This window comes from Podarcis erhardii (assembly GCF_964252035.2).
Source record: "Podarcis erhardii genome assembly, chromosome: 5".
In the NCBI taxonomy this organism is placed as follows: Eukaryota; Metazoa; Chordata; class Lepidosauria; order Squamata; family Lacertidae; genus Podarcis; species Podarcis erhardii.
In genome coordinates, this window is record NC_138509.1 from 32,178,721 (window position 1) to 32,191,976 (window position 13,256).

Below are 13,256 nucleotides of genomic sequence, written 5' to 3' on the forward strand. Positions count from 1 at the left end.
GAGAAATTTCGAGTCTGCAATCTGCCAACCCTGAGCTTACAGAGTATGGGAATTTTGTCACACATGAAACATCCCATTTTCTTTTGGATTGGATGCCATCTGCGATTTTATAGCAGTAAGATGGGATTCTGCAGTAGAAGGAACTGCTGAGGCGATCAAACCAGTCTCATTGTTAACGGGCCTAGCAAGCCTCCTAAGCACCCCTTTCACATGACTAAAGAGTTGGCTGTGTTGTCATAGAAACAACTAACCGGTGCTGCTGCCAGATGGACACAGCAGGCCTTCACCCCTCACCTGGCTGGGCCCCACATCTGAACAACCCTTTACAAAATTAAGCCTCCCTCTGAAAGCACTCGTAGTGGGAGCACTCGAAGCACTGTCTCAGGTGCTCAAGCTGACAGGCTCTCCAACAAGTCTCCCAGCCTTGCTGTCTCTAAGGCTGCCAGGCAATGCACAATTAATTACCTGGGAGCAAGCCCAGGTAATTGAGAGACTCAGGTCTGAGGAAACATGCATGGGATTTTAGCCCACAGGGTAGTGCCACATGTGAATCCATGGCTTCACAGTCATGTGATGTGTGTCAGCTCGAGTGAGGGGTTACTTAAAATCCTGATGTGCACACTCACTTACTCACACACGCATGTGGAAGGCAAAAAAGCTGTGGAGATTCATTGGAATGCTTTATTTAAACAGATCCCAATATAGATCCGCTGCTTATGCCAGCACACAGGACGTTCTCTTAAAATACACATTGATTTTTAGATGTAGCTTTTGATAGCAATGAAGTTCAGAATGATTATTTACTAGTAAAGCTTCCATTTATCATACCCGGTGCAGCGTGGCTTTATAGTTACGCCGAGTCTGTGCGCATTGTGTACTGTTCTATTCGAAGCTTAAATCTGGTCGCAAAGAGTCGAGGGAGAAAGAGCCCCCTTACATTTTGTGATTAGAAAGGTCTGGAGTGGGGCGGCAGCATGGTTTGGTGGGAGTCAGGGGTTGGAGCTTGTGGATTTCCTAAAATCCGCTCTTAAATTTGACTCCATAATCAGAGGTGTCACCCATACATCTGATGGAATAGTGATGAAAGTTCAGGAGCAGACTTAAAGGCTGATGTCTCTTTGTGATGGGCCATTTCAGGTTGCAGAAGAGAAGGCGGCATTGTCCTCCCCGATTAGGAAGCACGTTGGTTCCTACTGACCTAGAATGTCTTTAAATGCTTCTGGGTGCAACTAGATATTTGTGTGGGCATGAGCCAGACTCTAGTCTCCCTGATCTTGCTCTGGGTGGCTGCCTGTCAACTTGCTTGTTCCTGCTCTCTCCCTCCCTTTCTTCCTATCAGTCTGCCAGCTTCCCTAACCATTCCTTGTTCCATCCTTGCTCCATCCTACTTTGGGTGGACTTCTTGGCTTAGAAGCAGTAGAGTTTGCCTTCTGATTGACCCTCCTATAGATCTGCCCCGAGAAACCCATCTATTGCTGGTCCCGATCCTGCTGGGATTCATGCTTTTGGCTCCCTGACACCACCCAGTGCTGACACAGACAAATTATTTCTTCACAGTTCCTATCTGTTGCAATCACCTGCAGCACCACTTGGATAGACTGCTTATCCCGTGTTAAGGAAACAGTTCTATCAATTAAGCGATCCTGTTCACTGCACCAAAAACATAAAAGGAAGTACTGTTAAATCCACACTTTGCTTTTTTTATAGGCCATTTTCACATGCATATTAAATAATTTCCCCTTTTTAAATACAGTGATTAAGAATGGCCATGTGATTCTCCGATGAAATAGTGTGGGAATTCAGGAAACACCTGAATTACACTTTTCTGTGGGGTGTTGACATCTCCCCCACCCGGCTTGGTGGATGACATTCAGCTTTTAGATCACTGGTTGCTTATCTATCCCTGATATGAATGGTTATTGCTAGAACTGCGTCCTGTTTTAAAGGGGTCGTTGTTTGGGAGTGGAAGCTATTCAGGCAGAAATTCAATTGGTCAAAAATTTTACCCATTATTCCAATTCCATGCTACAAATTCTACCGGAAAAAATTGATTGGTGGCTGGCCAGACAGCCACAAACAGATGGCAATCTGGCTGCTAATTATATACAGTGAGCAAAAATAATAGCAGGTATTCCTCACTAAGGTTTTGTTCCCTACGCAACCTTCCATTAAGCCAAATTTCTCCTGCCTTTTCCTTGTTAGCAGAGATGTCAGAGTTACAAAAAGCTGCTCTGGCGAACCTGTTCTGCAGATGGGAAGTATGAGGTTCTGTCTGATAGGTCATTCAGTGCTAGATAACAATGGTTTACAGCCACCCTCAGTTCCGGGACATTTAAAATGTGGGTTGCACAACACGCTACGTCAGTTGCAATGTTAACCTCCACTGGTTGTTTTCCTGCCTCTCCAGCACCTGTAGCAATAACCCTGAGGTTGTAATTAACTCATCGTAGTGGTACCACTTTTAAGAGAGATGGAGAAATTGAGAGTGCAGAGATTTGCAGGCAACAGGGTTGGGTGTTGATCTTTTATGGTAGGAATGCCCACTTCTGTGTTTTCATGGGGCTCTTTGTTCTGCAGACAATGAGAATCATAGAATCTGAGAACCATAGAATTGTAGACTTGGAATATGCAGGAATATGCAGTTATCCCATATGGGATCGAACCTGCTACCTTAGTGTTATCAGCACCATGCTGTAACCACCATGCTCTAACCAACACCAAGTCTGTGAGCATTGTGTACTGTTCTATTCAAAGCTTAAATCTGGTTGCAAAGAGTCGAGGGAGAAAGAGCCCCCTTATATTTTGTGATTAGAAAGGTGTGGAGTGGGGCGGCAGCATGGTTTGCCTAAAATTTGGTGGGAGTCAGGGGTTGGAGCTTGTGGATTTCATAAAATGCACTCTTAAATTTGATTCTATAATCAGAGGTGTCACCTATACATCTGATGGAATGGCGATGAAAGTTCAGGAGCAGACTTAAAGGCCACCCTAGATGCCGCGGGTGGCGCTGTGGGTTAAACCACAGAGCCTAGGACTTGCCAATCAGAAGGTTCGAATCCCTGCGACAGGGTGAGCTCCCGTTGCTCGGTCCTTGCTCCTGCCAACCTAGCAGTTTGAAAACATGTCAAAGTGCAAGTAGATAAATAGGTACCGCTCTGGCGGGAAGGTAAATTGCATTTTCCGTGCGCTGCTCTGTTTTGCCAGAAGTGGCTTAGTCATGCTGGTCACATGACCCAGAAGCTGTACGCTGGCTCCCTCAGCCAGTAAAGCAAGATGAGCCCCGCAACCCCAGAGTCGGCCACAACTGGATATAATGGTCAGGGGTCCCTTTACCTTTACCTAGATGCATAGAACTTAAAATGTATTTTTTTAATAAAAAAACAACGGTCATTTTTCATGTTCCTAAATACCTAGGGTTGCCATATCTCCAACAGACCTCCTTTTTTTTGTGTAAAAGCTACAAGAATTTTTGAGTTTTGGAGGTTTTTAAAGGCATTTTTAGCACAATTTAACTCCCATTGCCAGTTTTCCAGGACATTTGCCTGTATTTCCGAAAATAATCCAGGATGCCATTTTCGGAGGCAAATTCCAGGACATGGCCTGGAAAATCAGGATGCATGGCCAGCCCTATGTAATCAGAGATCAATAAGACTTACTGGAGGGGGGGGGCGAGAATCAGAATTGCAGCAGCAATTTTAGAAGCTATGCATAGAAGAACAGAAGTGTAAATTGACAGGTCTCAAGCAACAGGGAATACCCCTGAAATGTGGCATTCTAATAGAGCTGTGAAATCTCACGAGGTTTCCTGACCATGGAAAAGCCTTGCTAGTCATACTACAGGCAAAGGCTTGGACCCCAAGATGCCGTGAATGAGTGAAAAGGTACTTCTGCTCAATTCCTCCTTCCTGCTGTGGGACATTTGCTATACCAGGTAGTGTCTGGAGCCTGACAGCTGCTGTGTTGTATGGCAACAGGGTTCATTGGCATCCATTTGTCTTGGGAGAAAATGGAAGAGTGGGAGGTTGCAGCACTTGCTGTGGCTGCAGAGACCGATATGGGAGAGACATGTTTTGTTGCAGCCGAGGCACATGAAGGTCTCCAGTTGTTCTGCTGCAGATGCACCATGGCGTTTCTTTTCTCTGCGCTTCTCCCAGCAGTCCTTCCTCCTCTGGCCACTGCTATGGATGCACAACCTGTCTGTCTCCAGGCACTGCAGTCGCCTGCAAGGAATTCCCACATGGCGGCGTTGATGCTGCCAGCCTTCATGTGACACTTGCAGACAACTTTGTAATGCAGAGTTGGTCTGCCAACGGGCTTGGTGCCTGAAGCCAGCTCTCTGTCAAGCATGTCCTTGGGAGATCCTGCCAATATGCCTTATGGTAGAACCTCACAATGGGCAAAAGCTTAGGGCTAGAAAGACAACAGAGACCCGAGTTGTAGGCTTACTGGAGGGGTTGCCATCCTGGCGCCTGTTGGTGCCTGCAGAGGTCTTCCCTGGCACCCTCTGGGTCCCTTCCGCCTGCTGAAATAAGGCTTCAAAGCCCATATAATAGGCCATGGGTAGGCAAACTAAGGTCCGGGGGCAGGATCCGGCCCAATCACCTTCTAAAACCGGCCTGCAGACAATCCGGGAATCAGCATGTTTTTACATGAGTAGAATGTGTGCTTTTATTTAAAATGCATCTCTGGGTTATTTGTGGGGCATAGGAATTTGTTCAGTCCCCCCCCCCAAAAAAAAATATAGTCCGGCCCCGCACAAGTTCTGAGGGACAGTGTACCGGCCCTCTGCTGAAAAAGTTTGCTGACCCCTGTAATAGGCTGTCATCTGTGCTTGGTTGTGGGGTGTGTGTGGTACCCACAACAATTTGCAAATGTGCTCATGGACCCCAGAAGATTGGTGACCCCTGGGCTTAAGGGCCATAGCTTGATGAGAGGTCAGTGTGGGCTATGCTGTTTGCCTATTGGCCTGTGGCTCCTCGGTGAGGCAATATGAGTACCGCTTTTAGCTCATCTGCCACTCCTAGGCAGCTGAGCTTGCCCCTGATCTAACAAGGGGATGTGCAGCCACAAGCCTTCTGAGAGGCGCACCGTACGCCAGCCAACTGGGAAATGTGTCAGGGAGTTTGTTCGGATCCATTTCGGGACATGGTCAGATCACTGAACGTGCATGTGTGGGGGACATGGGAGGTCAGCTCCGAAGAAAATAAGGGACACAGTGAACAGGCAGAAGAGGATAAGTTGCTTGCTAGAAAGGCTTGCTTGCTCCACTAGCAGGCATCAGCCACACATGTTGGGTCAAGCTAGGGGCTCAGTAAACTTGTCTGGGTTTAGTTGTTTTATTGTTTTCGGAAAGTGAAACGTAGTTCATAAATAACTTAGAACATTTGCCAGAAATTAGGAGATCCCAGAAATCAGGCATTCCTAAGTTATACCTAAAATATATTTATAAAGGCTGCATCAGAGCATAATTCCAGTTCTGAGCTGGTGGAGGACAGCGACTAGAGCAGTGTTTCCCAACCTTGGGCCTCCAGCTGTTTTTGAACTACAATTCCCATCATCCCTGACCACTAGTCTTGCTAGCTAGGGATGATGTGAGTTGTAGTCCAAAACAGCTGGAGGCCCAAGGTTGGGAAACACTGGACTAGAGGACTGCTTTGTTTACGTGAGTGATAGAAGGAGATATCATGCTGAAACAAATAAATCTTGCTACCTTAATCAGTAAACCTGCCTAAGGGTGCCAAGTAGGTACCTTAGCAGACGTGGTTAGCAGACTGTGGATCACAGTTGTGACGACAATCTTATCTCTGTTTCTCAATGGGTTGTATTTTATTTTACAACATCACTGCCCCATGTTCCATACTACCGTATATTTTTCTTCTTTCCCCACTTTATTCTATGTCGGTCAGTACAACTCCTCCAAGGTGTAGCTGTTTATTTTCTTACTTCCTTTAGACTTTTGTTGATTTGGGCACCTGAAAATTCTAACTAGGGTTAGAAATAAGAAATAAGAAATAAGAAAAATAAGAAATAAGAAAAAAAGAAAAGAAAAAAGAAAAAAAAGAAGAAATTTTGGGATTCTCACTAGAGCAAAATACCGTAATTTTACTGGGTGGAGTGACACAAGCATAGTCCCGTCTGTGTAGGCCAGATGGCAAGAAAGGGAATGTGGTTTGGCTGTGTGCTCAGGGGGAAAAAATATATTTGGGGAACAGGAGGGGACAGATGGAGTGTTCTTCCAGAAAAACAATCAACACTTTTGATTGCAGCTTCCCTGTGTCTTTTGACAGCTGCACAACAGGAAGAAATGCATGCACTGCAGCTTCTCTGACATTGCAGCATCTGAGTCCTTGAAGAAGCAGCACCAGTTGAGTTTCTGCCCTGGCCTGGGTGGGTAGGTAAGTGGGTGACAACACTCCTGTTTGATGACAACTCCACCACTTCACTGATTCTGATATCACCCTGTTGTTATTTTAAATGAAAACACCCATGGAAACTCATTTTGCAACTCTCTCGCATCTCCTGGATTTTCTTTGTATTGTCACACCTTAAAATCATCAGCTGCGAAGTAGAATTCAAGAATAAATTGACATTCCCAGATTGGGGAAGGACAGGATAGAAATAAATATAACAATAATAAGAATTATTATTACTACTACTACTACCCACAACTGATATTTATGCTTTGTTCTGCTCTGTAACATTATGACTAGCAGTTTCATTTATATTAAGGGGTTTTGAAACAACATAAGCCTCTTAAGACACTCTATCACTTAAAGCAGAATGTAATCAAATCACCACATTTTGTTTGGCAAACACACACACACACACACACACACACGGACAGAGACAAGGGACATGGACACACCAGGAAAAGGAAAAGGACGCAAAAAGCCCAGATGGTTCAGGTCAAGGCAGAGTGGATTTTCCACATGCTAAAATAAAACGCAAAACTGATGCATCAGGGCTTTGCTGAGCAGAGGTCCCTGGGCAGGCATCTGCAACAGGAGCTTGGAGCTGTTATGCCTTCTCCCCGGGACCTTAGAGGCATGGAGTTTATGGTGGGAAGAACAGCTGTGGAAGGAGTGGGGGAGAAGAGACCCCTTCAGGATTTCAGAGAGGGCACGTAGCTCATGTCCCACATGGCGAAGATAAGAAATGGAGGGGGCGGGACGGGACGGAGGGGGTTGTAGGAAATGGCTTAGGAAAACCCAGCAGCACAAGCTAAACTGCAGCTGCAGCAACAGCTCAGGGTGGCCGGGGGGGGGGGGGGAGAGGAAAACTGCTCACAGTCAGCAGATTCAGCTCCTCTCCAGTGAGAAAAGCAAAGGGCTGCCAAACAAATTCCTGCCTGGAGGGAGAGGGGGCTCCTCGCAGCTGCTCTCCGAGCTGCCTCCAGCTCTCCAAGAAGTTGGCTCCGTGCGGGAAGGGCAGAGTTAACTCCGCAAGGCCTTACATGTGGTTCATATCAACAGAAGGGAACTTGGCACCAGGAGAACACGGGCTATCAATTTACCCCCGTCTGGATGACGTTTCCTCCTCTCTCTGCTTTTCTGGGTCTTTGCACACTCAACACACAGGAATCAATACATTGGCTATAGGCGGATTTCTTTTTTTCTGGGCAGTAATGTTGTTTAAGGAAGTTTGGAGAGTGTTTTCTAAAGTCACCGTTCCACTTCAAAGTGGTCAAGGGACTGTCTCGCCAGAGTGGTGCATGCTCTGGTTATCTCCCGCTTGGACTACTGTAATGCACTCTACGTGGGGCTACCTTTGAAGGTGACCCGGAAACTACAACTAATCCAGAATGCGGCAGCTAGACTGGTGACTGGGGGCGGCCGCCGAGACCATATAACACCGGTCTTGAAAGACCTACATTGGCTCCCAGTACGTTTCCGAGCACAATTCAAAGTGTTGGTGCTGACCTTTAAAGCCCTAAACGGCCTTGGTCCAGTATATCTGAAGGAGCGTCTCCACCCCCATCGTTCTGCCCGGACGCTGAGATCCAGCGCCGAGGGCCTTCTGGCAGTTCCCTTATTGCGAGAAGCAAAGCTACACGGAACCAGGCAGAGGGCCTTCTCAGTAGCGGTGCCTGCCCTGTGGAACGCCCTTCCAGCAGATGTCAAAGCGATAAACAACTACCTGACATTCAGAAGTTTTTAACGTGTGATATTTTACTGTATTTTTGGTTTCTATGGAAGCCACCCAGAGTGGGAGGCCCAGCCAGATGGGCGGGGTATAAATAATAAATTATTTATTATTATTATTATTATTATTATTATTATTATTATTATTATTATTACTACTATAAATAAGCATGTTAACTGTATTAAAAACACACAGAAGAGTCAAAAACTGAATAGGACGCTTTAAACAGCCGATCAAATGTCAGGGGTCTACTACACAAGGAAAATGCCTTTGGAAAACCCAAATATCCAGCCAGTTGGATAGTCCATTGGAAGGATTCCACAATGTAGATATTGACAGAATCATCATCATCATAATTTTATTTATGCCTCACCCATCTGGCTGGGTTGCCCCAGCCACTCTGGGCGACTTCCAACACATAAAAAAACATAATAAAATGTCAAACTTTAATAATAACAATCTGATCCAATACAAAAAAGCCACAATAACTTTAAAATAAACCACTTATATCGAAACAATAATCCATTATAATGAGAAGGGTGGTGCTATGGTCTAAACCACTGAGCCTCTTGGGCTTGCTGATCAGAAGGTCAGTGATTCTTATCTGCACAACAGGGTGAGCTCCCGTTGCTCTGTCCCAGCTCCTGCCAACCTAGTGGTTTGAAAGCATGCCAGTGCAAGTAGATAAATAGGTACTGCTAAGGTGGGAAGGTAAACGGTGTTTCCGTGCTCTCTGGTTTCTTTTAGGGTGTTCCATTGCACCAGAAGCAGTTTAGTCATGCTGGCCACATGACCCAGAAAGCTGTTTGTGGACAAATGCCGGCTCCCTCAGCCTTTGTCGCCTTTGACTGGACTTAACTGTCCAGGGGTCCTTTACCTTTTACCTTTTTACCATTATAATCTAATAGTAAGCAGTAAAATTAAATATCAGCATATAATAATTAAACTGTTTACACTTATGTTGTTGTTGTTGTTTAGTCGTTTAGTCGTGTCCGACTCTTCGTGACCCCATGGACCAGAGCACGCCAGGCATTCCTGTCCTCCACTGCCTCCCGCAGTTTGGTCAGACTCATGTTTGTAGCTTCAAGAACACTGTCCAACAATCTCGTCCTCTGTCGTCCCCTTCTCCTTGTGCCCTCCATCTTTCCCAACATCAGGGTCTTTTCCAGGCAGTCTTCTCTTCTCATGAGGTGGCCAAGGTATTGGAGCCTCAGCTTCAGGATCTTTCCTTCCAGTGAGCACTCAGGGCTGATTTCCTTAAGAATGGATGCATTTGATCTTCTTGCAGTCCATGGGACTCTCAAGAGTCTCCTCAAACACCATAATTCAAAAGCATCAATTCTTCGGCGATCAGCCTTCTTGATGGTCCAGCTCTCACTTCCATACATCACTACTGGGAAAACCATGGCTTTAACTATACAGGCCTTTGTTGGTAAGGTGATGTCTCTGCTTTTAAAGATGCTGTCTAGGTTTGCCATTGCCTTTCTCCCAAGGAGCAGGCGTCTTTTAATTTCGTGACTGCTGTCACCATCATGGGGCCCAAGAAAGTAAAATCTCTCACTGCCTCCATTTCTTCCCCTTCTATTTGTTATAAGTTTACACTTATAACAATAAACCATTGTTAAACTACAATCAATAAAAATAACGGCAAGTTGCAATGCACAAAATACCACAAAAATCACAAGGACATCATCCTGCCAATGGCTAAACCATTTTTTAGCCAACAGGAACACCCTCACAAGCGGATGTGGTCCTCTTGACCCTGGTCTCATTCTCTAGTCTGAACACAAACTATGGTTTGCGGTTCAGCCGTCATAATAAACCATAGTTTTGGCTGTGCGAAAAATATGAGCTGTTTGGGGCAGGAGATACAGGGTGCTTTTCTCATTGCTATTCCTACAATTCCCAGTACACCCAGCAAACTACAGTTCCCAGCATTCTTTGGTGTGTCGGGATGTGCTTTAAATGGATGGCATGTAAGTAGCCCAAACATCTCGGGGTCTAGAGAGGGAACTTCTGAGTTTACCCTGAATGCTAAGGCAGACACTCTCCTTTAACTGAGTGTGCATGGGCAGAAATGGCAACATTGTTACCCAGTCACACCAAGCTGGATTTATTCCTGCATTGCAAGGGGTTGGACTAGATGACCCGTGGAGCCCCTTCCAACTCTAAAATTCTATGATTCTTTGTTGTTTTCACTGGGTAGGTCTCATGCTCAGCTCTCCTCCTATAGTTCCATCCCTGCTATAATGCAATAAAACGTTTGGGCAATCCTAGGCCTTTTAGCACTGTGCTAAACATTTGGGGAGGGTTAAAAAAAAAGGTGACCAGTATGACCACCTCAGACATGACTCTTGTTCCAGGCTGAATAGCAGCACTCCTGTGTGGGGCTGGAGATATGCTGCAACAATTTGTTGTGGGTCCCTGCTCCCCTTATCACCACTAGCCAATTATATTCTATGTCGGATTTTAATCATGGCCAGATTATGCCTGTGCTGTGGCCTTTCTCCACACCAGGTCAGGTTTAGATTATTTCATGGCGCTCTCTACCCCAGGCCTCGCCTGCTTTCTTCCTCTCTGCTCCTATCTTAATACATCTCCCGCTGAGTTTCAGCCAACAAGGAAGCTGCATATTACTTCAAGGCAGCTATATTTCCTCTCTTAACAAAGGCAGGCTAGAAGTCTGCTTCTCCTCCACCCATCCAGGCCCAGGCAAAGTGAGGGACGGGTTCCCAAGGCAATTTCCTGATGAGTGTCAGCTGTCACACACTGTTGCACATTCAGTAAAGATCTGAAGGGCCTGGCGATGAGTGACTGGCCGTAATAACCCCACACGAAAGAAAGATTTGGGGCTGGCCCAAGACGTCGGGTGGAAATCGAAATGACACTCCTTGTCACAAATTAAAATTGTGGTGCCAGGCCCTCAGAAAGTTTTCTTTGGGGGATGGCCACAAGAGGACTTGCCCTCCCCCAGAACCACCCATAAAAAGCAGGAGGGTGACAAGGCAGCAGAGGTAGTCCTGAGGCTCTGAAACGAGTTGTTAAAGTATCTACTGACTTGGACCTTGCTTGTTATTTTTTTTTACTGAACTTGCCTAGAAGGAGGTGAGGATTTTTCAAAAGAAGGCTGTGAGCCAGTGTTGGTTAAAATGGGGGCAAATCACTTTATTTGTATTTGTCTTACTTTAAAATGGGTTCCCAAGACTTTAATCAGATGTTGTTGTTGTTTAGTCGTTTAGTCGTGTCTGACTCTTCGTGACCCCATGGACCAGAGCACGCCAGACACTACTGTCTTCCACTGCCTCCCGCAGTTTGGTCAAACTCATGCTGGTAGCTTCGAGAACACTGTCCAACCATCTCGTCCTCTGTCGTCCCCTTCTCCTTGTGCCCTCCATCTTTCCCAACATCAGGGTCTTTTCCAGGGAGTCTTCTCTTCTCATGAGGTGGCCAAAGTATTGGAGCCTCAGCTTCAGGACCTGTCCTTCCAGTGAGCACTCAGGGCTGATTTCCTTAAGAATGGATAGGTTTGATCTTCTTGCAGTCCATGGGACTCTCAAGAGAATCAGACATTATTTATTATTAAATTTTATATTGCTTTCATATCCCACCTTTCATTGAAGAAGCTCAAGGTGACATACAGAGTTGTCCTTCTCCCCATTTTATCCTCACAAGAACCCTGTGAGGCAGATTATGCTAAGACGATAACACACTGGCTAGTTTTTACTTTTTAAAATGCTCTGCATAAAATAGTAAGTGTGGCTGTCTTGTTCCATTTTCCTCTCTCTTTTCTAGCAGTGCTGCTGCTGCTGTTGTGCGTCTGTGCATGATTTTCTTGGGTTGCAAAAATATGTGTATTGAATCTATTTTCAGGTCATAAAGTCTCTTCTACAAATCATTAATATTGTGCACAGTATAAGGCTGAGGAGCATGGTAGGCAGAAAATTAAACAAGGGAGCTTGCCACCCACTCACTGCACACCTTAATGTGGAGCATCACCTGATGAATTTCTGCCTGGCACATGCCAGTTAAAGGCACAGCAACCCTGTCAGCAAAGAAAGTGGCAACTCTATCAGCTTGAAAGCATACTTCCCTGTCAGCAAAACTGGTGCAAAAAAAGGATAATCTGAACGACTTTCCTTTTTGGGGAGAAGGAAGAACTTAATACCAGCCACCCTTGTAACAACTATAGGTAGAATTGTTGTTTTCGATTCTAATTTTCCATCCCTTAATTGAATGGATTGCTGCCAAGGACACCCACTCTGTTTACATTCCATCTGCTTCTCCTGTTTTTCAGTAACAGCTTGGTGCAACAGCCTGCAGCTTCAGCTCCAGGCAGCTGGGGAATAGACACTCTCACTCTTTCTCAGCATCCCATCGCTTGTACTTAAACATCTTTATTAATGGCTTGAAGGAGGTGAGTAAACAGCACATGATGTTCTCAGCGCCAGGTAAAGGCCAATATATTTTACTTCCAGCTGTCTATCAGCTACATATTACATATAGAAGTTGCAGAGCAAGAGAAATCTGTAAATCACCCAGGAGAGGCAGTTTCAGGAGGAGATGCTCACACCAGGGGCAGATTTTGGCAATATGGCACCCTGCACAAGGGCAAAAATCCCACCCACCCCCAATTTCTTATTTTCACAATAATTCCTTTTGGTACAGTTGCTTTTTAATGGATCTTCTCTGCAGGTACCCATATAAATATAGGTATTGTTGTTTTTACTAATACTCCCTGGGCTCTGTGCCCTGTGTGGGGGGACGGGGACGACCCGCACTGCCCTAAATCGGGCACTGCCTTTAAACAAGTAAATTTGTGTGGGCTTGTGTTGTTGCGAGGAAAGGCCTGCCAAACTTGGGGTATCCTCCTTCAGGCATATTTTTCCAAATAATTTTCAGATTCCACCCCAGACGACTTCCTTTCCCACAGGTGCTACTTATCACTGTGTGGACATTCCCTTTGAATATGATCACTAACTTTGGGCCAAAGCTGTCCTCTCAAAGGTTTAGCATGAGCTGCACCCCGGACAAATATGCAGCAGCATGTGTCAGAAATTAACAGACTGTGTGGCCCCACAGCCACCTCCGTTTCTCAGTAGGGAGTCCCCAGACATCAC

At 45.7% G+C, this 13,256-nt stretch overlaps 1 long non-coding RNA gene across 2 annotated transcripts in view; it reads left to right on the top strand.

Annotated features, from left to right (window-relative positions):
- The window catches only part of LOC309341978, a 42,058-nt gene that overhangs the window by 25,975 nt on the left and 2,827 nt on the right, over positions 1 to 13,256 (top strand). For both annotated transcript variants that reach the window (XR_014156619.1, XR_014156620.1), the window contains 2 exons: positions 6,285 to 6,392; positions 12,434 to 12,553. This is a non-coding gene — a long non-coding RNA (uncharacterized lncRNA). The remainder of the gene's footprint in view (positions 1 to 6,284; positions 6,393 to 12,433; positions 12,554 to 13,256) is intronic.